This window comes from Scyliorhinus torazame, chromosome 2 (assembly GCF_047496885.1).
Source record: "Scyliorhinus torazame isolate Kashiwa2021f chromosome 2, sScyTor2.1, whole genome shotgun sequence".
Taxonomy (NCBI): domain Eukaryota; kingdom Metazoa; phylum Chordata; class Chondrichthyes; order Carcharhiniformes; family Scyliorhinidae; genus Scyliorhinus; species Scyliorhinus torazame.
This window is the reverse complement of record NC_092708.1, coordinates 145,676,620-145,704,524: the sequence shown is the minus strand read 5'-3', so window position 1 is coordinate 145,704,524 and position 27,905 is coordinate 145,676,620.

Below are 27,905 nucleotides of genomic sequence, written 5' to 3'. Positions count from 1 at the left end.
GCGATCGGGGCCCACCGATCCACGGGCGGGCCTGTGCCGTGGAGGCACTCTTTTCCTTCCGCCTCGGCCATAGCCTCCACGATTGCCGATGAGGAAGTGACCCCCCCTGCACATGACGTTCCTGCGCATGCGCAGACTTCCGCTGGCCGACGGAATCCCTTCGGCCCCTGGCTGGCGTGGCGCCAAAGGCCTTTCCCTCCGGCCGGCGGCGGCCAACCACTCCGGCGTGGGCCTAGCCCCTCAAGGTGAGGGCTTGGCCCCTAAAGGTGCGGAGAAATCCGCACCTTTGGGGTGGCCCGACGCCGGAGTGGTTCCCACCACTCCATCCCGCTGGGTCCCCCCGCCCCGCCGGTTAGGGGAGAATCCAGCCATCTTCTTTACTGAGTAGTACTACGCTCTGTATGCTCACCCGATGCCTGTGTCTATGTATTTACATTGTGTATTTATGATGTCCTATGTTTTGTCATGTATGGAACGATCTGTCTGGACTGTACGAAGGACAATACTTTTCACGATACCTCAGTACACGCGACAATAAATCAAATCCACTCCCTCCAAAAAAAACACCACGGACATTGTGGCAAGACTGATAACGCGCACATAAGATACAGAACTGTGAAGAAAGGCTAGTGCAAGTAACAAGGAGGATTAAAGAAAATTCCTCGGGCAAGTTTAATGTCTTAGCCTGAATATGAATTTAGAGAGGATGTGAACTATTATGAATGTGTGCAACACTATTGGTCGCCATCGCACCACTCCTCACGCCTACCCATCCACCCCCCACCCACACTGGCCATCGCAATATCAAGTGATGTGATAAAACAATGTTGGTAATGAGAGAACAAGAAAAACATGTTTGAAATTGGCCAATTTATTAACGTCAGTAATTGCACCTGTCACTGATATTTTCTATGCTTGATATTATTTGTAAATACCAAGTAATTACCAGATGCTCAGACGGCATACAGGATAGAGGTCAGAAAATAAATTTGGCATTTTATAGACATGGAAACTTTCTCACACTGATGTAAATGGGAATGGGCTGGACTCATAATTTTAATTCCATCACTTTCAGGTTATTTAATCTGGAGTATTAATGTACTACTGGAGAAGTCAATGGAAGCAAATGCTGTGATCCCTGCCGCCTGTGCCACGATTTGATATAACTGCTTTGCAAGTTATTACTATTTTTAATTGGTTTAATTTATTAGCAACCTAGATTCAATTAAGTAGAGTCCCTGGAGAATTGATTTTAGGTTCCAAAGTGCAATTTATCATTTCAGAAGATGGGTTTTCACTCACAAATAAATGATTGCATTTGACCATATGGACCATTGTTTTTGCAGAACATACATCATTATGATTTGGAAATTACCAGTCGTTCCCCGATACCCCCTTTAGAATTATTTCTCAATGCAATCCAGAAGGGTTTGTTTTCATTATATTTGTTTTCTTCATTCGCCAACAGTGGCCATTACTGGCATGATCAGCTTTTATTGCCCACTTTTGTTCATGAAAATTAGTGGCTTGCTCATCGTGTATAGTTAGGAGTCAGCAATGTCAGTGTGGGACTGACATCGTATATAAGCCAGGCGATGGTAAGGATAGCAATGTAGACTTTCCTAAAGGACTTCAGTAAACCGGTTGGGATTTTAACGATAACTCAACAGCTTCATGTTCACTTTTTTACCAGCTTTCTATTTCCAGAGCGTTTATTGAACAAATTCTCACATGCCCATTGTGGAATTGCCTTTGTATTGTGGAACTGCGACCCACTAGATTCGTATTCCATAGCCTAACCATGTCACAACTGTATGATTCATCAGACACGGTCCAAATTTCAGAAACTGGGCTGGAGTTTTCAAAATGTGCTCACTCCAAAATCATGGATTTAACCACAAAAAGGCAAATCATGAATCCATCCAATAGGAAGCAACGATGATTTCTCCACATCTAAACAAATGTTTGAATTGAGATGACAGGAGTAATATGACTGAATTATTGACAACCAGAAATTGTTTTTTGTGGAAAAGGGTCCTTTCAGTACAACTCTGTTTCCTGATTGCCACTTTCGATTTGAATGCCCAGCACTTCAAGAAAACATTTATTCCATGGGGACTAAGAGGAAATTAGCTTGAATCTATCTTCCAACTTCTCATATTTTTAAATATTTTAGGGCATTTATGGCAACACTGTGAGTTCACAATCTCAGAAGATGTATGTAGCGCACAAAGACTCCGTGAGACGAATAGAGTGAAGTCGATGAGGCTTTATTAAGCGTGTCTGTTCCCCAGCAGCCCGATAGTAAACTGGCCTGCGGGGGAAGACACCGGCTTCTTATACTTCGCCTTCAGGGCGGAGCTTGAGGTCAACGGCCAACCAGGACCCGGGATCTGTCAGCCAATGACATTAGGGCTTCCAGTCCCACATGACCCCCAATACATACTACCACATTCACCCCTTGTCAAAAATGAACCCGGCGGGGTGATGCTTCGTATGGTGGTAAAGGTTTACAGGGCTGGTCCTGGGAGGATAGAACAGTTACATGGTAGTACAGTGTTGGACAGTTTCGTCCTGTTACAACTATTTACAGAGGGTATAGGAAAAACAAAATGTTCATTGAACAGTCCATCTTTGTTTTACATCGACGCCACGAGTCGGTCGGGCGGTCTGGTCGTCCGTGTCGATCGCCTCGGCCCCGGCGGTGGTGGTGGTGCTTGTACCAGTGTTGGCGCCTCCAGGAGCCGTACGGTTTCAGCTGTCGGTGCAAAGGGGAGGGGGACTGATCCTCCTGGGAAGGGGGCGGTCGCGGGGTGCGGCGGTGGCAGGAAGGGGGGCGGTTGGGTTGATGGTGTCGGGGGGGGGGTGCGTGGTGCCGGCAGGCGCCAGATCCCGCAGGGAGACCGTGTCCTGTCGGCCGTCGGGGTACTCCACGTCGGCGTACTGGGGGTTTGCGTGGAGGAGGTGAACCCTTTCGACCAACGGGTCCGCCTTATGTGCCCGCACGTGCTTTCGGAGCAGGATGGGTCCTGGGGCCGCCAGCCAGGTCGGCAGCGACGTTCGAGAGGAGGACCTCCTAGGGAAGACAAGGAGACGCTCGTGAGGCATTTGATTAGTGCTTGTACATATTAACGACCGGATGGAGTGGAGGGCGTCCGGGAGGACCTCCTGCCACCGTGAAACTGGGAGATCCCTGGACCGTAGGGCCAGTAGGACGGCCTTCCAGACCGTGCCGTTCTCCCTTTCTACTTGCCCGTTCCCCCGGGGGTTGTAGCTGGTCGTCCTGCTTGAGGCTATGCCCTTGCTGAGCAGGAACTGGCGCAGCTCGTCACTCATGAAAGAGGACCCCCTGTCGCTGTGGACGTATGCGGGGTAACCGAACAGTGTGAAGATGCTGTTCAGGGCTTTAATGACTGTGGCCGCGGTCATGTCAGAGCAGGGAATGGCAAAAGGGAAGCGGGAGTATTCGTCCACTACATTAAGAAAATATGCGTTGCGGTCGGTGGAGGGGAGGGGCCCTTTGAAATCGAGACTGAGGCGTTCAAAGGGGCGGGAAGCCTTAATCAGCTGCGCTCCATCTGGCCTGAAAAAATGCGGCTTGCATTCCGCGCAGATGTGGCAGTCCCTTGTGACTGTACGGACCTCTTCTAAAGAGTATGGGAGATTGCGGGACTTGATGAAGTGGTAAAACCGAGTGACCCCCGGGTGGCAGAGGTCCTCGTGGAGGGTTTGGAGGCGGTCAATTTGTGCGTTGGCACATGTGCCGTGGGATAGGCCATCGGACGGCTCGTTCAGCTTTCCGGGCCGGTACAAGATCTCATAGTTGAAGGTGGAGAGCTCGATCCTCCACCTTAAGATCTTGTCATTTTTAATCTTGCCCCGCTGTGCATTATCGAACATGAAGGCTACCGACCGTTGGTCAGTGAGGAGAGTGAATCTCCTGCCGGCCAGGTAATGCCTCCAATGTCGCACAGCTTCCACTATGGCTTGGGCTTCCTTTTCCACTGAGGAGTGGCGGATTTCTGAGGCGTGGAGGGTTCGGGAGAAGAAGGCCACGGGTCTGCCCGCTTGGTTAAGGGTGGCCGCTAGAGCTACGTCGGAGGCGTCGCTCTCGACCTGGAAGGGGAGGTACTCGTCGATGGCGCGCATCGTGGCCTTTGCGATGTCTGCTTTGATGCGGCTGAAGGCCTGGCAAGCCTCTGTCGACAGAGGGAAAGTCGTGGTCTGTATTAGGGGGCGGGCCTTGTCTGCGTACTGGGGGACCCACTGGGCGTAGTATGAAAAGAACCCCAGGCAGCGTTTCAGGGCTTTTGGGCAGTGCGGGAGGGGAAATTCCATGAGGGCGCGCATACGTTCGGGGTCGGGGCCTATTATCCCATTGCGTACTATGTAGCCCAGAATGGCTAGCCGATCGGTGCTAAAAACGCACTTGTCCTCGTTGTACGTGAGGTTCAAGGCTTTGGCGGTCTGGAGGAATTTTTGGAGGTTGGCGTCATGGTCCTGCTGATCGTGGCTGCAGATGGTTACATTGTCGAGATACGGGAACGTGGCCCGTAACCCATGTTGATCAACCATCCGGTCCATCTCCCGTTGGAAGACCGAGACTCCGTTTGTGACGCCAAAAGGGACCCGTAGGAAATGGTATAATCGCCCGTCTGCCTCGAAGGCGGTGTACTTGCGGTCACTTGGGCGGATGGGGAGCTGATGGTAGGCGGACTTGAGGTCCACGGTGGAGAAGACTTTATACTGGGCAATCCGATTGACCATGTCGGATATGCGGGGGAGAGGGTACGCGTCTAGTTGTGTGTACCGTTGATGGTCTGGCTATAGTCAATGACCAACCTTTGTTTCTCCCCTGTCTTCACTACTACCACCTGCGCTCTCCAGGGACTATTGCTGGCCTGGATTATGCCCTCCTTTAGTAGCCGCTGGACTTCGGACCGAATGAAGGTCCGGTCCTGGGCGCTGTACCGTCTGCTCCTAGTGGCGACGGGTTTGCAATCCGGGGTGAGGTTCGCAAACAAGGACGGGGGTTGCACCTTGAGGGTAGCGAGGCCGCAGATAGTGAGTGGGGGTATGGGGCCGCCGAATTTAAACGTAAGGCTCTATAGATTACATTGGAAATCTAATCCCAGCAAGGTGGGGGCACAGAGTTGGGGAAGGACGTTAAGTTTGTAGTTTTTGAATTCCCTCCCCTGCACCGTTAGGGTAACTATGCAGAATCCCTGGATCTGTACGGAGTGGGATCCTGCAGCTAGGCAAATCTTTTGTGCGCTGGGGTAGGTGGTTAAGGAACAGCGTCTTACCGTGTCGGGGTGTATAAAACTTTCCGTGCTCCCGGAGTCGACTAGGCATGGCGTCTCGTGGCCGTTAATTAGGACCGTTGTCGTCGTCGTCTGGAGAGTCCGGGGCCGAGCCTGATTGAGCGTAACCAAAGCGAGCCGTGGTTGTAGTAGTGGGGTGGGGTCCGTTGTTGCCGTCCAAGATGGCGTCGGGGATGGACAAAATGGCCGCCCCCATACATCGCACGTGGCTGGGGGGTCACAAGATGGCGTCGGGGTGGACAAAATGGCCGCCCCCATGCGTCGTACAGGTCGGGGGCGGTCCAAGATGGCGGCGCCCCTCCTCCCCTCGTGGTGGTCGGGACCCAAAATGGCGGCGTCTGCGGGTCGCACAACGGCGCCCCTCCTCCCCTCGTGGTGGTCGGGACCCAAAATGGCAGCGTCTGCGGGTCGCACATGGTGTGCTGGGGGGTCTGGGGAGCGCTAGGACCGCGCGGAGTTCCCTCACTGCGAGCGCCAGGGCCGCGAGCGCTAGGACCGCGCGGAGCTCCCTCGCCGGGGACAGCGGTGGTCGGGGCCCAAGTCGGCGGCGCCGGCGGGTCAGGCGTGGGGCCGCGAGCACAAGGAGTGGGAGGAGCTCCCTCACCGGGGACAGCGGTGGTCGGGGTCCAAGTAGGTGGCGCCGGCGGGTCAGGCGTGGGGCGCAGGGCGGGGGTGAGGGTGGCGTTCGGGACGCGAAAAACCCCTTCCTCTCCGTGGAGAGTGTTGGCCGGGACCCAAAGCGGGAGCGCTGGCGACGGGTCGTACATGGACTGCGGGGAGGGGAGTTGGGGAGCGTAGGCGGCGTGCAGGGCTCCCAGTTCTCCCGGGACCGAGGTGGTCGGGACCCAGAGCGGCTGCGCCTGCGGGTCGTACAAGGCATGCTGGGGGGGGGGGGTTGGGAGGCATAGACTGCTTGTAGGGCTCCCTGTGGCCCCGGGACGGCGGCGACCTCGCGGGATCGGCACACAACCACATAATGGCCCTTTTTCCCGCAGCTTTTGCAGATGGCTGCGCGGGCCGGACAGCGTTGTCGGGGGTGCTTCGCCTGGCCACAGAAATAACAGCGGGCGCCCCCGGTGCGACTCGGCGTTTGGACTGCGCAAGCCTGTGGGGTGTCCGGGGGGGGGGGGGGTAGAGTGTTTGCCGCGACGGGTACGTACGGGGCCCAATGGCCTGCCGCGCGGTCGGGGCCGTAGGCGCGGGTATTACGCGCGGCCACGTCTAGGGAGGCTGCTAGGGCCCGGGCCTCTGAGAGTCCTAGCGACTCTTTTTCTAGAAGTCTTTGGCGGATTTGGGAGGATTGCATACCTGCCACAAAAGCGTCGCGCATTAACATGTCCGTGTGTTCGTTTGCATTCACCGACGGGCAGCTGCAGGCTCGTCCCAAAATCAGCAGCGCGGCGTAGAACTCGTCCATCGATTCTCCGGGAGCTTGCCGTCTTGTCGCGAGCTGGTAGCGAGCGTAGATTTGGTTAACTGGGCGAACGTAGAGATTTCTCAGTGCTGTGAACGCCGTCTGGAAATCGTCGGTGTCTTCAATGAGGGTGAAAATCTCCGTGCTCACCCTCGAGTGCAGGACCTGCAGTTTTTGTTCGTCTGAGACTCGGCCTGTGGTCGATGTGATGTAGGCCTCGAAGCAAGTCTGCCAGTGTTTGAAGGCTGCTGCCGCATTCACTGCGTGGGGGCTGATCCTCAGGCATTCTGGAATGATCCTGAGCTCCATAGTCATTTTTAGGCACGCTTAATAAATTGTAGCGCACAAAGACTCCGTGAGACGAATAGAGTGAAGTCGATGAGGCTTTATTAAGCGTGTCTATTCCCCAGCAGCCCGATAGTAAACTGGCCTGCGGGGGAAGACACCGGCTTCTTATACTTCGCCTTCAGGGCGGAGCTTGAGGTCAACGGCCAACCAGGACCCGGGATCTGTCAGCCAATGGCATTAGGGCTTCCAGTCCCACATGACCCCCAATACATACTACCACAATGTAAGAACCAAATTCTCAAGTCAACTTGCTTTAACTTATAGCAGGTTTTGCAACAGAAATTGAGTACTTAAATCTTGGCAATCTGTTAAAAATCAAATCCAGCATTTTTGTCTGGTCCAGTTTGTGTAAGAAAACTCCTGGAATTACTGAGTGTTCTGAATAGATATTTAATTGTTTACAGTCTCAACATTTTTATTGGTTTGTTTCCACCAGTATAGATCATGGCGAATTATATGAATGTATTAACGAAGGCAGCTTATTATCACCTTGTAAGGGGCAATTGGGGATGGGAAATAAAAATTGGCCAAACCAGCCACGTCCACATCCCAATGTTGAATTTATAAAAAGAAAAAAAAAACATAAATAATAGTTGATACTAGTTTAAAATAGTTTATAATAAAAACATGAACAGATAATAGTTGCATATGACATCTTTCAGCTTTACAAGTCATGGTTTACAGCCAAGTCACATCACATGGTGGCCCAGTGGTTAGCAGTGCTGCCCCACAGCAATTCATTGGAATTCTCTGAAGTGGTCACATGTGCTTGGATAAAAGGGAATTAGTAGATGTATTATACTTAGGTTTTTGGCATGGATAGAAGGTTGGCTAGCTAACAGGAAACAGAGTTGGCATAAATGGGTCATTTTTCTGGTTAGCAGGATGTAGCGAGCAGTGCATCATATGGACCAGTGGTGGGGCCTCAACTTTTTGCAATTATGACTTGGATGAAGGTTGCTGAACTTAATGATGACACAGAGAAAGGCAGGATAGTAAGGTGTGAAGAGAACACAAGGAGGCTGAGGGATATAGATAAGTTAAGTGAAGTGAGCAAAGATCTGGCGGATGACGTATAATGTGGGAAATTGGGAAATTTTCCATTTTAGCAGCGAGTATGAAAAATGGTGAGGGATTGCAGAGCTGTGATGTGCAGAACGATTTGGGTGTCCTAGTGCATGGATCACAAAAGGCTGGTACACAAGTATAGCAAGCTGGGTTATGGGGATATGGTGGAAGTGAGGGCTTAGGTGGGTCGGTGCAGACTCAATGGGCAGAATGGCCTCCCCTTCTGCCCTGTATGTTCTATGTATCTATGTAAGTAATTAGGAAAGCCAAAAGAATGTTACTGATTATTGTAAGGGGAATTGAATATAAAAGTAGAGAGGTTATACTTCAGTTGAATGGAGGACAAGTGAGACCACAAGCGGGATTCTCCCTTCTGGGGACTACATCCCGCAGGAAAATGGGTGAGAATCACTCCGGACTTTTTCCTCGAAGGTCCGGGCTAATTCTCCGTTTTCAAGGGGTCTAGCAGAGCCCCGGCGTGCATCCTGCAGCTCCGGCTGCCAGCAGGGCCCTGCAGTTACACCCACGCCGCCGCACATGCGCATGGCGGCCGTCTTCGTGCCAGCCCCCGCGCAACATGCCAGAGCCCTACAGGGGCCCGGCGCGGAGGAACATGGCGCCTCCTGGAATGAGTGCACCCGCCGATCGGTAGCCCCCAATCGTGGGCCTGGTCACCGTGGAGGCTCCCCACAGAGTCGGATCCCCCCCCGCCTCCCCACACCAGGATGGCCCCCGCAGCCAGAACATCGAGGTCCCACCGGGTGGGACCACATGTCAACCATGCCGGCGGGACTCGGCGGAACTTGGCGAGCACTCGGCCCGTCTAGCGTGGAGAATCACCGTGGGGGCCGCTTTCAATGGCCCACGACTGGCGCCGCGTCGCCCACGCGTGCCTGGCATATCTGCGGAGAATCACGGAAGCACCGATGCGCTGGATTTCTGGCATGAATGGGTATTCTCCACCCCCGCGCCGGGCGTGATTCCGGCACGGAAGATCGGAGAATCCCGCCACACATCTGGATTCCTCTGGTCAGTTTTGGTTTCCTTATTTAAGGAAAGATGTAAGTGCATTGGAAACGATTTACCAGGCTAATATCAGAAATAGGTGAGTTAGTTTATGAGGAAAGGTTGAACAGGTAAGGCTTGCATCCACTGGAGTTTAAAAGAGTAAGAGGCAACATATTTGAAACCATTAAGATCCTGAGGAATCTTAACAGGGTGGATATGGAGAGGATGTTTCCTGTTGTGGGAAATTATGGAACTAGGGGTCACTGTTTAAAAATAAACGGCTGGATTCTCCGTGACATCACACCAAAATTGTGAAACGCAATCAGCCGGAGAATTGGCTCTGATGCCAAAATCGGGCTTGACGCCGGTTTTGCGCCGATTCGGCATCCTTTGGACCCACTAACCCGACGAAATCGCGGTACTCGCCGCGCGGCCCAGAAGTACAGTACGCATCTCATTATCTGCCCTGACGACCGATTCTCCAGGGCCTCAGCGCTTCTGCACCTTGAATGGGCCGATTTCCCGACGGCGTGTTTCTAATGTGCTACAAAAAATTATGAAGCTGGCGTGCTGGCTGAGGCAGCTGCGAGAGGAAGTAGGAGTTGGCATGGGGGGACTGCGGGCTCCCGTATCGGACACCGGCTGTGCTTTCTGCGGGATAGGGGGGTGGGGAATGGGGGGACAGTCCGAGCAGCTGCGGATCCATGACAGGACAGGGGCAGTGCCCACGCCATTACGGCAGGCATCTTGCTCGCCACCCATCCCAACCCCTGGGAGAAAATGGCTGCAGAGGGGCAGGTGGCATCCCCTCAGGCTGGATGGCTGGCTGCCCAACAGGATGAGAATGAGAAAGAAAAGGTGGTGCCAAGGAGGCGCCGGATGAGGCCATGCATCTACAGCATGTCCTTCGAGGACCTCCCGGACCGGGCATGCTGGAGGAGACTGCGGATGAACAGGGAGACTATCAGATACATCTGCCACATGATGGCACACCTAGCACCGCATGGGAATGGGGGAGGGCACCCGTTCCTGATGGCTGTCAAGGAGACGGTCACGCTGAACTTTTACGCAAAGGGATCTTTCTAGTCGCAGAGTGGGAACCTTTCTGGCATCTCCCAGGCATAGGCACACAGGTGCATCATCGCCGTTATGGATGCCCTGTATGCCCTTGCGGACCGGTACATCCAATACTCAGTGGACCGTGCCCACCAGGATGCCCGGGCAGGGGGCAGTTCACTGCCGTCGCCGGGATGTCCCGGGTCCAGGGGGTGCATGCTGCCCTGCGGCCACCAGCTGATAACAGGCTGCTCTTCACGAACAGTCCATGAACGTTCAGGTGGTCTGTGACCAGCAGATGCGGATCCTGCACGTCTGCCCCCAGTACCCGGCACTGTACATGGCTCCTTCAAACTGGCACAGTCACTGAGTCCGACATGTACGAGGGACCCCCTCCCCCCCACACACACACACCGGCTGCGGGGCTGGTTGCTGGGCGACAGGGGTTACCCATTGCGGTCGTGGCTGATGACGCCTATACAGAGGCCACATACCGACGATGAGCACCGCTACAATGATGCCAATTGTGTGATCGGGGGTGTTGTCGAAAGGTGCTTTGGTGTCCTGAAAATGTGCTTCAGGTGCCTGGACCGCTATGGAGAGCCATTCCAGGATGAGGTCAGGAAGGTCGGCTGCATCATGGTGGTCTGCTGCTTCCTCTACAATATAGCCCAGCAGAGGGAAGATGTGCTGGAGGAGGATTAGGAGGGAGGGCAGGCCTCGGCGGATGAGGAGGATGAGGATGAGGGGGCAATGAGTGGGACATGGGGCCTGGTCAGGCACGGGAGGCCGCACAACGGTACCGCCAGGGCCAGCGCGCATGGGACACATTAATCGAGACACGTTTCATCAACGAGGGAGGAGGGGGGATGCTGGCCGGGGGTATGGACATCACAATACAATACCCCCTCACCACCGACCACACTCACCTCCCACACCACCGGCCACCCTCACCTCCCACACCACCAAACCACCCGCATGCACACCCCCCTCCGTTATATATACTTGCGGCATTACGAGCTGGGGTCACTGGGTTGGCAGTGACAGCGGTCTGGTCCATGGGGTGAAGGATGATGTCAGCCCGCTCTGCGATGAGCTCCGTGCTCCACATCGTTAGTCAATGTCTGACTCATGCCCACAGTAGTACCTTCCACCTGGGTGATCACTGCATGCGACCTGGCCAGTCCAATACACGGTCCTGCCGAATAGCGGGGGACAGTGATGGGACGGTCGGGGGAGGGTCGGAAGAGGGGAGGCTACACAGTCTACCCACTGTGGCCTCACTCATCCACCACCCTTCACCCCCAGTGGCCATCACTGTCCCCCCCACCCCCACACCCATCAGACAGAGCACCAAGGCTGGTTTTACCGGTGTGCACATGTGTTTATTGTGAACAAATAAATACAGTCTGTGCTGTAGCCCCTGTAACTAAGCTGTGCCCGACACCCGTGCCAACTTAACTGGTGTCTAACTTTTTGGCCTTACGGGCCTTACCACTATGCCTTTGTGGTTCCTCAGATGGTACAGCAGTAGTGGAGGCGACCTGCTGTGACTGCTGCCCGCGTCGAGGGTCCCCGTTGGCGCACGTCTCCTGGGGCGGATCTGCCTGGATGGGCCCGGCTGTTCCTCGGATGTCCCGGGTGACGTGGTGCCGCCCTGTTCTGCCCACTGCCCAACAGGTGGACCAGGGACAGGAGCATGGGAGTCCGATGTGCTGTAGTCTGCTGGGACATCCCCTGCAGGAGTCACTGGCATGGGCCCAGGACCTTCTTCTCCCTCGGGTGCCCGTTGGCCCCCCGGTCTTCTCCATTTAAAAAAAAAATAGAATTTGCAGTGCAATGAGACAGGGTTGCAAGTGGAGCCGTCCCCCGAGGGAATAGAGGGATACGGACCCCGGAAGTGTAGAAGATTTTAGTTTAGATGGGCAGCATGGTCAGCATAGGCTTGGAGGGCCGAAGGGCCTGTTCCTGTGCTATTCTTTTCTTTGTTCTTATTTTCCCCGCCTCTCGTCAGCGACGTAATGAGGATCACGCTCAGAAAGGGTGGGAACCTCGTGTAAATAGATTTTAATTAACTTAAATATTATTAATGGGTCCCCCCGCAACATGGTCTTCCTTAATAAATATTCATATCTCGCCATTGTAACGTTATATTGCTAATGCTTGTCAGGGGGGAAGGTAAATGGTGGCAATACTTGTCAGCAGAGGATAGGGAAATGCCGACAATGTTTGTCGGGGGTGTGGGGGGGTAGGGGAGGAAAGGAATGCCAGCAATGATTGTCAGGAGAGGGGAGAGAATACCAGCGATGTTTGTCGGGAGAGGGATTGGACTCGTGGTATTGATTGTTGGGAGGGAGGAGGGGAATCATAATAAATCTTGTCAGGAGGGGGAAGGGGAATCGTCGTGGCGATGATTGTCCGGGGGTGAGGAATCGTGGCGATGATTGTCGGGGGGAGGGGAATTGTGGTGATGATTGTCGGGGGGTGAGGCATCGTGGCGATGATTGGCAAGCGGGAGGGGAATCGTGACGGTGATTGTCGGGGGGTGAGGCATCGTGGCGATGATTGTCGGGGGAAGGGGAATCATGGCGATGATAGTCGGGGGGTGCGGCATCGTGGCGATAATTGTCGGGGGGTGAGGGATCCTGGCGATGATAGTCGGGGGGTGAGGCATCGTCGCGATAATTGTCGGGGGCTGGGGGATCGTGGTGATGATTGTCGGGGGAAGGGGAATCGTGGTGATGTTTGTCGGGGGGTGAGGCATCGTGGCGATGATTGTCGGGGGTGAGGGGAATCATGGCGATGATAGTCGGGCGGTGAGGGATCGTGGCGATGATTGTCGGGGGGTGAGGGATCGTGGCGATGATTGTCGGGGGAAGGGGAATCGTGGCGATGATTGTCGGGGGGTGAGGGATCGTGGCGATGATTGTCGGGGGGTGAGGGACCGTGGCGAAGATTGTCGGGGGAAGGGGAATCGTGGCGATATTTGTCGGGGGGTGAGGCTTCGTGGCGATGATTGTCGGGGGAAGGGGAATCGTGGCGATGATTGTCGGGGAGGGGAATCGTGGCGATGATTGTCGGGGGGTGAGGCATCGTGGCGATGATTGTCGGGGGATGAGGCATCGTGGCGGTGATTGTCGGCGGTGAGGCATCTTGGCGATGATTGTCGGGGGAAGGTGAATAGTGGGGATGATTGTCGGGGAGGTGAATCGTGGCGATGATAGTCGGGGGGTGAGGCTTCGTGGCGATGATTGTCGGGGGAAGGGGAATCGTGGCGATGATTGTCGGGGGATGAGGGATGGTGGCGAATATTGTCGGGGGATGAGGGCTCGTGGCGATAATTGTCGGGCGATGAGGCATCGTGGCGATGATTGTCGGGGGATGAGGCATCGTGGCGGTGATTGTCGGGAGGAGGGGAATCGTGGCGATGATTGTCGGGGGGTGAGGCATCGTGGCGATGATTATCGGGGGAAGGGGAATCGTGGCGACGATTGTCGGGGGGTGAGGCATCGGGGGATGAGGCATCGTGGCGATGATTGTCGGGGGGTGAGGCATCGTGGCGATCATTGTCGGGGGAAGGGGAATCGTGGCGATGATTGTCGGGGGATGAGGCATCGGGGGATGAGGCATCGTGGCGATGATTGTCGGGGAAGGGGAATCGTGGCGATGATTGTCGGGGGGTGAGGCATCGTGGCGATGATTGTCGGGGGAAGGGGAATCGTGGCGATGATTGTCGGGGGGTGAGGCATCGTGGCGATGATTGTCGGGGGGAGGGGAATCGTGGCGATGATTGTCGGGGGGTGAGGCATCGTGGCGATGATTGTCGGGGGTGAGGCACCGTGGCAATGATTGTCGGGCGAAGGGGAATCGTGGCGATGATTGTCGGAGGGAGGGGAATCGTGGCGATGATTGTCGGGGGTGAGGCACCGTGGCAATGATTGTCGGGGGAAGGGGAATCGTGGCGATGATTGTCGGGGGGAGGGAAATCGTGGCGATGATTGTCGGGGGTTGAGGCATCGTGGCGATGATTGTCGGGGGGTGAGGCATTGTGGCGATGATTGTCGGGGGAAGGGGAATCGTGGCGATGATTGTCGGGGGGTGAGGCATCGTGGCGATGATTGTCGGGGGGGTGAGGCATCGTGGCGATGATTGTCGGGGGAAGGGGAATCGTGGCGATGATTGTCGGGGGAAGGGGAATCGTGGCGATATTTGTCGGGGGGTGAGGCTTGGTGGCGATGATTGACGGGGAAGGGGAATCGTGGCGATGATTGTCGGGGGAAGGGGAATCGTGGCGATGATTGTCGGGGGATGAGGCATCGTGGCGGTGATTGTCGGGGGGAGGGGAATGGTGGCGATGATTGTCGGGGGTGAGGCATCGTGGCGATGATTGTCGGGGGAAGGGGAATCGTGGCGATGATTGTCGGGGAAGGGGAATCGTGGCGATGATTGTCGGGGGATGAGGCATCGTGGCGGTGATTGTCGGGGTAAGGGGAATTGTGGCGATGATTGTCGGGGGGGTGAGGCATCGTGGCGATGATTGTCGGGGGGTGAGGCATCGTGGCGATGATTGTTGGGGGAAGGCGAATCGTGGCGATGATTGTCGGGGGTGAGGCTTCGTGGTGATGATTGTCGGGGGTGAGGCATCGTGGCGATGATTGTCGGGGATGAGGCATCGTGGCGATGATTGTCGTGGGGTGAGGGCTCGTGGCGATGATTGTCGGGGTGTGAGCCATCGTGGCGATGATTGTCGAGGGGTGAGGCATCGTGGCGATGATTTTCGGGGGAAGGGGAATCGTGGCGATGATTGACGGGCGGGAGGGGAATCGTGGCAATGATTGTTGGGGAAGGGGAATTGTGGCGATGATTGATGGGGGGTGAGGCTACGTGGCGATGATTGTCGGGGAAGGGGAATCGTGGCGATGATTGTCGGGGGTGAGGCTTCGTGGCGACGATTGTCGGGGAAGGGGAATCGTGGCGATGATTGTCGGGGGATGAGGCATCGTGGCGATGATTGTCGAGGGGGAGGGGAATCGTGGCGATGATTGTTGGGGGATGAGGCATCGTGGCGATGATTGTTGGGGGAAGGCGAATCGTGGCGATGATTGTCGGGGGTGAGGCTTCGTGGTGATGATTGTCGGGGGTGAGGCATCGTGGCGATGATTGTCGGGGATGAGGCATCGTGGCGATGATTGTCGGGGGGTGAGGGCTCGTGGCGATGATTTTCGGGGGAAGGGGAATCGTGGCGATGATTGACGGGCGGGAGGGGAATCGTGGCAATGATTGTCGGGGAAGGGGAATTGTGGCGATGATTGACGGGGGGTGAGGCTACGTGGCGATGATTGTCGGGGAAGGGGAATCGTGGCGATGATTGTCGGGGGTGAGGCTTCGTGGCGACGATTGTCGGGGAAGGGGAATCGTGGCGATGATTGTCGGGGGATGAGGCATCGTGGCGATGATTGTCGAGGGGGAGGGGAATCGTGGCGATGATTGTTGGGGGATGAGGCATCGTGGCGATGATTGTCGAGGGGGAGGGGAATCGTGGCGATGATTGTCGGGGGATGAGGCATCGTGGCGGTGATTGTCGAGGGGGAGGGGAATCGTGGCGATGATTGTCGGGGGAAGGGGAATCGTGGCGATGATTGACGGGCGGGAGGGGAATCGTGGCGATGATTGTCGGGGAAGGGGAATTGTGGCGATGATTGTCGGGGGTGAGGCATCGTGGCGATATTTGTCGGGGGGTGAGGCTTCGTGGCGATGATTGACGGGGAAGGGGAATCGTGGCGATGTTTGTCGGGGGCTGAGGCATCGTGGCGATGATTGTCGGGGGAAGGGGAATCGTGGCGATGACTGTCGGGGGGTGAGGCATCGTGGCGATGATTGTCGGGGGGTGAGGCATCGTGGCGATGATTGTCGGGGAAGGGAAATCGTGGCGATGGTTGTTGGGGGAGGGGAATCGTGGCGATGATTGTCGGGGGGGTGAGGCATCGTGGCGATGATTGTCGGGGGGTGAGGCATTGTGGCGATGATTGTCGGGGAAGGGAAATCGTGGCCATGATTGTCGGGGGGGTGAGGCATCGTGGCGATGATTGTCGGGGGGTGAGGCATTGTGGCGATGATTGTCGGGGAAGGGAAATCGTGGCCATGATTGTCGGGGGGGTGAGGCATCGTGGCGATGATTGTCGAGGGGGAGGGGAATCGTGGCGATGATTGTCGGGGGGGTGAGGCATCGTGGCGATGATTGTCGGGGGGTGAGGCATCGTGGCGATGATTGTCGAGGGGGAGGGGAATCGTGGCGATGATTGTCGGGGGGGGTGAGGGATCGTGGCGATGATTGTCGGAGAAGGGGAATCGTGGCGATGATTAGTCGGCGGAAGGGGAATCGTGGCGATGATTGTCGGGAGGTGAGGCATCGTGGCGATGATTGTCGGGAGGTGAGGGATCGTGGCGATGATTGTCGGGAGGTGAGGGATCGTGGCGATGATAGTCGGGGGAGGGGAATCGTGGCGATGATTGTCGGGTAGGTGAGGGATCGTGGCGATGATTGTCGGAGAAGGGGAATCGTGGCGATGGTTAGTCGGCGGAAGGGGAATCGTGGCGATGATTGTCGGGGGGTGAGGCATCGTGGCGATGATTGTCGGGGGGGTGAGCCATCGTGGCGATGATTGTCGAGGGGTGAGGCATCGTGGCGATGATTGTCGAGGGAAGGGGAATCGTGGCGATGATTGACGGGGAAGGGGAAGCGTGGCGATGATTGTCGGGGAAGGGGAAGCGTGGCGATGATTGTCGGGGGGTGAAGGATCGTGGCGATGATTTTCGTGGGAAGGGGAATCGTGGCGATGATTGACGGGCGGGAGGGGAATCGTGGCAATGAGTGTCGGGGGGGTGAGGCATCGTGGCGATGATTGTCGGGGGGTGAGGCATCGTGGCGATGATTGTCGGGGAAGGGAAATCGTGGCGATGATTGTCGGGGGGTGAGGCATCATGGCGATGATAGTCGGGGGGTGAGGCATCGTGGCGATGATTGTCGAGGGGGAGGGGAATCGAGGCGATGATTGTCGGGGGGGTGAGGCATCGTGGCGATGATTGTCGGGGGGGTGAGGCATCGTGGCGATGATTGCCGAGGGGGAGGTGAATCGTGGCGATGATTGTCGGGGGGGTGAGGGATCGTGGCGATGATATTCGGAGAAGGGGAATCGTGGCGATGATTAGTCGGCGGAAGGGGAATCGTGGCGATGATTGTCGGGAGGTGAGGGATCGTGGCGATGATAGTCGGGGGGTGAGGCATCGTGGCGATAATTGTCGGGGGGTGAGGGATCCTGGCGATGATAGTCGGGGGATGGGGAATCGTGGTGATGTTTATCGGGGGGTGAGCCATCGTGCCGATGATTGTCGGGGGGTGAGGGGAATCGTGGCGATGATAGTCGGGCGGTGAGGGATCGTGGCGATGATTGTCGGGGGTGAGGGATCGTGGCGATGATTGTCGGGGGAAGGGGAATCGTGGCGATGATTGTCGGGGGTGAGGGATCGTGGCGATGATTGTCGGGGGGTGAGGGATCGTGGCTAAGATTGTCGGGGGAAGGGGAATTGTGGCGATATTTGTCGGGGGGTGAGGCTTTGTGGCGATGATTGTCGGGGGAAGGGGAATCGTGGCGATGATTGTCGGGGAGGGGAATCGTGGCGATGATTGTCGGGGAGGGGAATCGTGGCGATGATTGTCGGGGGAAGGGGAGTCGTGGCGATGATTGTCGGGGAGGGGAATCGTGGCGATGATTGTCGGGGGAGGGGAATCGTGGCGATGATTGTCGGGGGAAGGGGAGTCGTGGCGATGATTGTCGGGGAGGGGAATCGTGGCGATGATTGTCGGGGGGTGAGGCATCGTGGCGATGATTGTCGGGGGATGAGGCATCGTGGCGGTGATTGTCGGGGGGTGAGGCATCTTGGCGATGATTGTCGGGGGAAGGTGAATAGTGGGGATGATTGTCAGGGGAGGTGAATCGTGGTGATGATAGTCGGGGGGTGAGGCTTCGTGGTGATGATTGTCGGGGGAAGGGGAATCGTGGCGATTATTGTCGGGGATGAGGGATGGTGGCGAATATTGTCGGGGGGTGAGGGGTCGTGGCGATGATTGTCGGGGGATGAGGCATCGTGGCGATGATTGTCGGGGGAAGGGGAATCGTGGCGATGATTGCCGGGGGGTAAGGCATCGTGGCGATGATTGTCGGGGGATGAGGCATCGTGGCGGTGATTGTCGGGAGGAGGGGAATCGTGGCGATGATTGTCGGGGGGTGAGGCATCGTGGCGATGATTATCGGGGGAAGGGGAATCGTGGCGACGATTGTCGGGGGGTGAGGCATCGTGGCGATGATTGTCGGGGGGTGAGGCATCGTGGCGATCATTGTCGTGGGAAGGGGAATCGTGGCGATGATTGTCGGGGGATGAGGCTTCGTGGCGATGATTGTCGGGGAAGGGGAATCGTGGCGATGATTGTCGGGGGGTGAGGCATCGTGGCGATGATTGTCGGGGGAAGGGGAATCGTGGCGATGATTGTCGGGGGGTGAGGCATCGTGGCAATGATTGTCGGGGGATGAGGCATCGTGGCGGTGATTGTCGGGGGGAGGGGAATCGTGGCGATGATTGTCGGGGGGTGAGGCATCGTGGCGATGATTGTCGGGGGTGAGGCACCGTGGCAATGATTGTCGGGCGAAGGGGAATCGTGGCGATGATTGTCGGAGGGAGGGGAATCGTGGCGATGATTGTCGGGGGGTGAGGCATCGTGGCAATGATTGTCGGGGGATGAGGCATCGTGGCGGTGATTGTCGGGGGGAGGGGAATCGTGGCGATGATTGTCGGGGGGTGAGGCATCGTGGCGATGATTGTCGGGGGTGAGGCACCGTGGCAATGATTGTCGGGCGAAGGGGAATCGTGGCGATGATTGTCGGAGGGAGGGGAATCGTGGCGATGATTGTCGGGGGTGAGGCACCGTGGCAATGATTGTCGGGGGAATGGGAATCGTGGCGATGATTGTCGGGGGGAGGGGAATCGTGGCGATGGTTGTCGGGGGTTGAGGCATCGTGGCGATGATTGTCGGGTGGGTGAGGCATCGTGGCGATGATTGTCGGGGGGAAGGGGAATCGTGGCGATGATTGTCGGGGGAAGGGAAATCGTGGCGATATTTGTCGGGGGGTGAGGCTTCGTGGCGATGATTGACGGGGAAGGGGAATCGTGGCGATGATTGTCGGGGGAAGGGGAATCGTGGCGATGATTGTCGGGGGATGAGGCATCGTGGCGGTGATTGTCGGGGGGAGGGGAATCGTGGCGATGATTGTCGGGGGTGAGGCATCGTGGCGATGATTGTCGGGGGAAGGGGAATCGTGGCGATGATTGTCGGGGAAGGGGAATCGTGGCGATGATTGTCGGGGGGAGGGGAATCGTGGCGATGATTGTCGGGGGGAGGGGAATCGTGGCGATGATTGTCGGGGGTGAGGCATCGTGGCGATGATTGTCGGGGGTGAGGCATCGTGGCGATGATTGTCGGGGTAAGGGGAATTGTGGCGATGATTGTCGGGGGGGGTGAGGCATCGTGGCGATGATTGTCGGGGGGTGAGACATCGTGGCGATGATTGTTGGGGGAAGGCGAATCGTGGCGATGATTGTCGGGGGTGAGGCATCGTGGCGATGATTGTCGGGGTGTGAGCCATCGTGGCGATGATTGTCGAGGGGTGAGGCATCGTGGCGATGATTGTCGGGGGATGAGGCATCGTGGCGGTGATTGTCGGGGGATGAGGCATCGTGGCGGTGATTGTCGGGGGGAGGGGAATCGTGGCGATGATTGTCGGGGGTGAGGCATCGTGGCGATGATTGTCGGGGGTGAGGCATCGTGGCGATGATTGTCGGGGTAAGGGGAATTGTGGCGATGATTGTCGGGGGGGTGAGGCATCGTGGCGATGATTGTCGGGGGGTGAGGCATCGTGGCGATGATTGTTGGGGGAAGGCGAATCGTGGCGATGATAGTCGGGGGTGAGGTATCGTGGTGATGATTGTCGGGGGGTGAGGGCTCGTGGCGATGATTGTCGGGGTGTGAGCCATCGTGGCGATGATTGTCGAGGGGTGAGGCATCGTGGCGATGATTTTCGGGGGAAGGGGAATCGTGGCGATGATTGACGGGCGGGAGAGGAATCGTGGCAATGATTGTCGGGGAAGGGGAATTGTGGCGATGATTGTCGGGGGGTGAGGCTACGTGGCGATGATTGTCGGGGAAGGGGAATCGTGGCGATGATTGTCGGGGGTGAGGCTTCGTGGCGATGATTGTCGGGGGAAGGGGAATCGTGGCGACGATTGTCGGGGAAGGGGAATCGTGGCGATGATTGTCGGGGGTGAGGCTTCGTGGCGATGATTGTCGGGGGAAGGGGAATCGTGGCGATGATTGTCGGGGAAGGGAAATCGTGGCGATGATTGTTGGGGGAGGGGAATCGTGGCGATGATTGTCGGGGGGGGTGAGGCATCGTGGCGATGATTGTCGGGGGGGGTGAGGCATCGTGGCGATGATTGTCGGGGGGTAAGGCATTGTGGCGATGATTGTCGGGGAAGGGAAATCGTGGCCATGATTGTCGGGGGAGTGAGGCATCGTGGCGATGATTGTCGAGGGGGAGGGGAATCGTGGCGATGATTGTCGGGGGGGTGAGGCATCGTGGCGATGATTGTCGGGGGGTGAGGCATCGTGGCGATGATTGTCGAGGGGGAGGGGAATCGTGGCGATGATTGTCGGGGGGGGTGAGGGATCGTGGCGATGATTGTCGGAGAAGGGGAATCGTGGCGATGATTAGTCGGCGGAAGGGGAATCGTGGCGATGATTGTCGGGAGGTGAGGCATCGTGGCGATGATTGTCGGGAGGTGAGGGATCGTGGCGATGATAGTCGGGGGGAGGGGAATCGTGGCGATTATTGTCAGGTAGGTGAGGGATCGTGGCGATGATTGTCGGAGAAGGGGAATCGTGGCGATGATTAGTCGGCGGAAGGGGAATCGTGGCGATGATTGTCGGGGGGGTGAGGCATCGTGGCGATGATTGTCGAGGGAAGGGGAATCGTGGCGATGATTGACGGGGAAGGGGAAGCGTGGCGATGATTGTCGGGGGGTGAAGCATCGTGGCGATGATTTTCGTGGGAAGGGGAATCGTGGCGATGATTGATGGGCGGGAGGGGAATCGTGGCGATGATTGTCGGGGAAGGGGAATTGTGGCGATGATTGTCGGGGGTGAGGCATCGTGGCGATGATTGTCGGGGGAAGGGAAATCGTGGCGATGATTGTCGAGGGGTGAGGCATCGTGGCGATGATTGTCGAGGGGTGAGGCTCCGTGGCGATGATTGTCGGGGAAGGGGAATCGTGGCGATGATTGTCGGGGGGTGAGGATTCGTGGCGATGATTGTCGGGGGAAGGGGAATCGTGGCGATGAGTGTCGGAGGGTGAGGCATCGTGGCGATGATTGTCGGCGGATGAGGCATCGTGGCGATGATTCTCGAGGGGGAGGGGAATCGTGGCGATGATTGTCGGGGGGGTGAGGCATTGTGGCGATGATTGTCGGGGGGTGAGGCATCGTGGCGATGATTGTCGGGGAAGGGAAATCGTGGCGATGATTGTCGGGGGGTGAGGCATCATGGCGATGATAGTCGGGGGGTGAGGCATCGTGGCGATGATTGTCGAGGGGGAGGGGAATCGAGGCGATGATTGTCGGTGGGGTGAGGCATCGTGGCGATGATTGTCGGGGGGTGAGGCATCGTGGCGATGATTGTCGGGGGGTGAGGCATCGTGGCGATGATTGCCGAGGGGGAGGTGAATCGTGGCGATGATTGTCGGGGGGGTGAGGCATCGTGGCGATGATTGTCGGGGGGTGAGGCATCGTGGCGATGATTGCCGAGGGGGAGGTGAATCGTGGCGATGATTGCCGGGGGGGTGAGGGATCGTGGCGATGATTGTCGGAGAAGCGGAATCGTGGCGATGATTAGTCGGCGGAAGGGGAATCGTGGCGATGATTGTCGGGAGGTGAGGGATCGTGGCGATGATAGTCGGGGGGGTGAGGCATCGTGGCGATAATTGTCGGGGGGGTGAGGGATCCTGGCGATGATAGTCGGGGGGTGAGGCATCGTCGCGATAATTGTCGGGGGCTGAGGGATCGTGGCGATGATTGTCGGGGAATGGGGAATCGTGGTGATGTTTGTCGGGGGGTGAGGCATCGTGGCGATGATTGTCGGGGGGTGAGGGGAATCGTGGCGATGATAGTCGGGCGGTGAGGGATCGTGGCGATGATTGTCGGGGGGTGAGGGATCGTGGCGATGATTGTCGGGGGAAGGGGAATCGTGGTGATGTTTGTCGGGGGGTGAGGCATCGTGGCGATGATTGTCGGGGGGTGAGGGGAATCGTGGCGATGATAGTCGGGCGGTGAGGGATCGTGGCGATGATTGTCGGGGTGTGAGGGATCGTGGCGATGATTGTCGGGGGAAGGGGAATCGTGGCGATGATTGTCGGGGGTGAGGGATCGTGGCGATGATTGTCGGGGGGTGAGGGATCGTGGCGAAGATTGTCGGGGGAAGGGGAATTGTGGCGATATTTGTCGGGGGTGAGGCTTTGTGGCGATGATTGTCGGGGGAAGGGGAGTCGTGGCGATGATTGTCGGGGGAGGGGAATCGTGGCGATGATTGTCGGGGGGTGAGGCATCGTGGCGATGATTGTCGGGGGATGAGGCATCGTGGCGGTGATTGTCGGGGGGTGAGGCATCTTGGCGATGATTGTCGGGGGAAGGTGAATAGTGGGGATGATTGTCAGGGGAGGTGAATCGTGGTGATGATAGTCGGGGGGTGAGGCTTCGTGGTGATGATTGTCGGGGGAAGGGGAATCCTGGCGATTATTGTCGGGGATGAGGGATGGTGGCGAATATTGTCGGGGGGTGAGGGGTCGTGGCGATGATTGTCGGGGGATGAGGCATCGTGGCGATGATTGTCGGGGGAAGGGGAATCGTGGCGATGATTGCCGGGGGGTAAGGCGTCGTGGCGATGATTGTCAGGGGATGAGGCATCGTGGCGGTGATTGTCGGGAGGAGGGGAATTGTGGCGATGATTGTCGGGGGTTGAGGCATCGTGGCGATGATTATCGGGGGGTGAGGCATCGTGGCGATCATTGTCGGGGGAAGGGGAATCGTGGCGATGATTGTCGGGGGATGAGGCATCGTGGCGATGGTTGTCGGGGGATGAGGCATCGTGGCGATGATTGTCGTGGAAGGGGAATCGTGGCGATGATTGTCGGGGGGTGAGGCATCGTGGCGAGGATTGTTGGGGGAAGGGGAATCGTGGCGATGATTGTCGGGGGGTGAGGCATCGTGGCAATGTTTGTCGGGGGATGAGGCATCGTGGCGGTGATTGTCGGGAGAAGGGAAACGTGGCGATGATTGTCGGGGGGGTGAGGCATCGTGGCGATGATTGTCGGGGGTGAGGCACCGTGGCAATGATTGTCGGGCGAAGGGGAATCGTGGCGATGATTGTCGGAGGGAGGGGAATCGTGGCGATGATTGTCGGGGGTGAGGCACCGTGGCAACGATTGTCGGGGGAAGGGGAATCGTGGCGATGATTGTCGGGGGGAGGGTAATCGTGGCGATGATTGTCGGGGGTTGAGGCATCGTGGCGATGATTGTCGGGGGGTGAGGCATCGTGGCGATGATTGTCGGGGGAAGGGGAATCGTGGCGATTATTGTCGGGGGGTGAGGCATCGTGGCGATAATTGTCGGGGGGGTGAGGCATCGTGGCGATGATTGTCGGGGGAAGGGGAATCGTGGCGATGATTGTCGGGGGAAGGGGAATCGTGGCGATATTTGTCGGAGGGTGAGGCTTCGTGGCGATGATTGACGGGGAAGGGGAATCGTGGCGATGATTGTCGGGGGAAGGGGAATCGTGGCGATCATTGTCGGGGGATGAGGCATCGTGGCGGTGATTGTCGGGGGGAGGGGAATCGTGGCGATGATTGTCGGGGGTGAGGCATCGTGGCGATGATTGTCGGGGGAAGGGGAATCGTGGCGATGATTGTCGGGGAAGGGGAATCGTGGCGATGATTGTCGGGGGATGAGGCATCGTGGCGGTGATTGTCGGGGGGAGGGGAATCGTGGCGATGATTGTCGGGGGTGAGGCATCGTGGCGATGATTGTCGGGGGTGAGGCATCGTGGCGATGATTGTCGGGGTAAGGGGAATTGTGGCGATGATTGTCGGGGGGGTGAGGCATCGTGGCGATGATTGTCGGGGGGTGAGGCATCGTGGCGATGATTGTTGGGGGAAGGCGAATCGTGGCGATGATTGTCGGGGGTGAGGCTTCGTGGTGATGATTGTCGGGGATGAGGCATCGTGGCGATGATTGTCGGGGGGTGAGGGCTCGTGGCGATGATTGTCGGGGTGTGAGACATCGTGGCGATGATTGTCGAGGGGTGAGGCATCGTGGCGATGATTTTCGGGGGAAGGGGAATCTTGGCGATGATTGACGGGCGAGAGAGGAATCGTGGCAATGATTGTCGGGGAAGGGGAATTGTGGCGATGATTGTCGGGGGGTGAGGCTACGTGGCGATGATTGTCAGGGAAGGGGAATCGTGGCGATGATTGTCGGGGGTGAGGCTTCGTGGCGATGATTGTCGGGGGAAGGGGAATCGTGGCGACGATTGTCGGGGAAGGGGAATCGTGGCGATGATTGTCGGGGGATGAGGCATCGTGGCGATGATTGTCGAGGGGGAGGGGAATCGTGGCGATGATTGTTGGGGGATGAGGCATCGTGGCGATGATTGTCGAGGGGGAGGGGAATCGTGGCGATGATTGTCGGGGGATGAGGCATCGTGGCGGTGATTGTCGAGGGGGAGGGGAATCGTGGCGATGATTGTCGGGGGAAGGGGAATCGTGGCGATGATTGACGGGCGGGAGGGGAATCGTGGCGATGATTGTCGGGGAAGGGGAATTGTGGCGATGATTGTCGGGGGTGAGGCATCGTGGCGATATTTGTCGGGGGGTGAGACTTCGTGGCGATGATTGACGGGGAAGGGGAATCGTGGCGATGTTTGTCGGGGGCTGAGGCATCGTGGCGATGATTGTCGGGGGAAGGGGAATCGTGGCGATGACTGTCGGGGGGTGAGGCATCGTGGCGATGATTGTCGGGGAATGAGGCATTGTGGCGGTGATTGTCGGGGGGAGGGGAATCGTGGCGATGATTGTCGGGGGGTGAGGAATCGTGGCGATGATTGTCGGGGGGGTGAGGCATCGTGGCGATGATTGTCGGGGGGTGAGGCATCGTGGCGATGATTGTCGGGGAAGGGAAATCGTGGCGATGATTGTCGGGGGGTGAGGCATCATGGCGATGATAGTCGGGGGGTGAGGCATCGTGGCGATGATTGTCGAGGGGGAGGGGAATCGAGGCGATGATTGTCGGAGGGGTGAGGCATCGTGGCGATGATTGTCGGGGGGTGAGGCATCGTGGCGATGATTGCCGAGGGGGAGGTGAATCGTGGCGATGATTGTCGGGGGGGTGAGGGATCGTGGCGATGATTGTCGGAGAAGGGGAATCGTGGCGATGATTAGTCGGCGGAAGGGGAATCGTGGCGATGATTGTCGGGAGGTGAGGGATCGTGGCGATGATAGTCGGGGGGTGAGGCATCGTGGCGATGATTGTCGGGGGGTGAGGCATCGTGGCGATGATTGCCGAGGGGGAGGTGAATCGTGGCGATGATTGTCGGGGGGGTGAGGGATCGTGGCGATGATTGTCGGAGAAGGGGAATCGTGGCGATGATTAGTCGGCGGAAGGGGAATCGTGGCGATGATTGTCGGAAGGTGAGGGATCGTGGCGATGATTGTCGGAGAAGGGGAATCGTGGCGATGATTGTCGGGGGGTGAGGGATCCTGGCGATGATAGTCGGGGGGTGAGGCATCGTCGCGATAATTGTCGGGGGCTGAGGGATCGTGGCGATGATTGTCGGGGGGTGAGGCATCGTGGCGATGATTGTCGGGGGTGAGGGGAATCGTGGCGATGATAGTCGGGCGGTGAGGGATCGCGGCGATGATTGTCGGGGGGTGAGGGATCGTGGCGATGATTGTCGGGGGAAGGGGAATCGTGGCGATGATTGTCGGGGGTGAGGGATCGTGGCGATGATTGTCGGGGGGTGAGGGATCGTGGCGAAGATTGTCGGGGGAAGAGGAATTGTGGCGATATTTGTCGGGGGGTGAGGCTTTGTGGCGATGATTGTCGGGGGAAGGGGAGTCGTGGCGATGATTGTCGGGGGAGGGGAATCGTGGCGATGATTGTCGGGGGGTGAGGCATCGTGGCGATGATTGTCGGGGGATGAGGCATCTTGGCGATGATTGTCGGGGGAAGGTGAATAGTGGGGATGATTGTCAGGGGAGGTGAATCGTGGTGATGATAGTCGGGGGGTGAGGCTTCGTGGTGATGATTGTCGGGGGAAGGGGACTCGTGGCGATTATTGTCGGAGATGAGGGATTGTGGCGAATATTGTCGGGGGGTGAGGGGTCGTGGCGATGATTGTCGGGGGAAGGGGAATCGTGGCGATGATTGCCGGGGGGTAAGGCATCGTGGCGATGATTGTCGGGGGTGAGGCATCGTGGCGAAGATTGTCGGGGGAAGGGGAATCGTGGCGATGATTGTCGGGGGATGAGGCATCGTGGCGAAGATTGTCGGGGGGTGAGGCATCGTGGCGATGATTGTCGGGGGAAGGGGAATCGTGGCGGTGATTGTCGGGAGGAATGGGAATCGTGGCGATGATTGTCGGGGGGTGAGGCATCGTGGCGAAGATTGTCGGGGGGTGAGGCATCGTGGTGATGATTGTCGGGGGAAGGGGAATCGTGGCGATGATTGTCGGGGGATGAGGCATCGTGGCGATGATTGTCGGGGGATGAGGCATCGTGGCGATGATTGTCGGGGGAAGGGGAATCGTGGCGATATTTGTCGGGGGGTGAGGGATCGTGGCGATGATTGTCGGGGGAAGGGGAATCATGGCGATGATTGTCGGGGGGTGAGGCTTCGTGGCGATGATTGTCGGGGAAGGGGAATCGTGGCGATGATTGTCGGGGGGTGAGGCATCGTGGCGATGATTGTCGGGGGAAGGGGAATCGTGGCGATGATTGTCGGGGGGTGAGGCATCGTGGCGATGATTGTCGGGGGATGAGGCATCGTGGCGGTGATTGTCGGGGGGGAGGGGAATCGTGGCGATGATTGTCGGGGGGTGAGGCATCGTGGCGATGATTGTCGGGGGGTGAGGCATCGTGGCGATGATTGTCGGGGGTGAGGCATCGTGGCGATGATTGTCGGGAGGTGAGGCACCGTGGCGATGATTGTCGGGGGAAGGGGAATCGTGGCGATGATTGTCGGGGGGAGGGGAATCGTGGCGATGATTGTCGGGGGAGGGGAATCGTGGCGATGAGTGTCGGGGGGTGAGGCATCGTGGCGATGATTGTCGGGGGGGCGAGGCATCGTGGCGATGATTGTCGGGGAAGGGGAATTGTGGCGATGATTGTCGGGGGGTGAGGCATCGTGGCGATGATTGTCGGGGGGGTGAGGAATCGTGGCGATGATTATCGGGGGTAGGGGAATTGTGGCGATATTTGTCGGGGGGTGAGGCTTCGTGGCGATGATTGACGGGGAAGGGGAATCGTGGCGATGA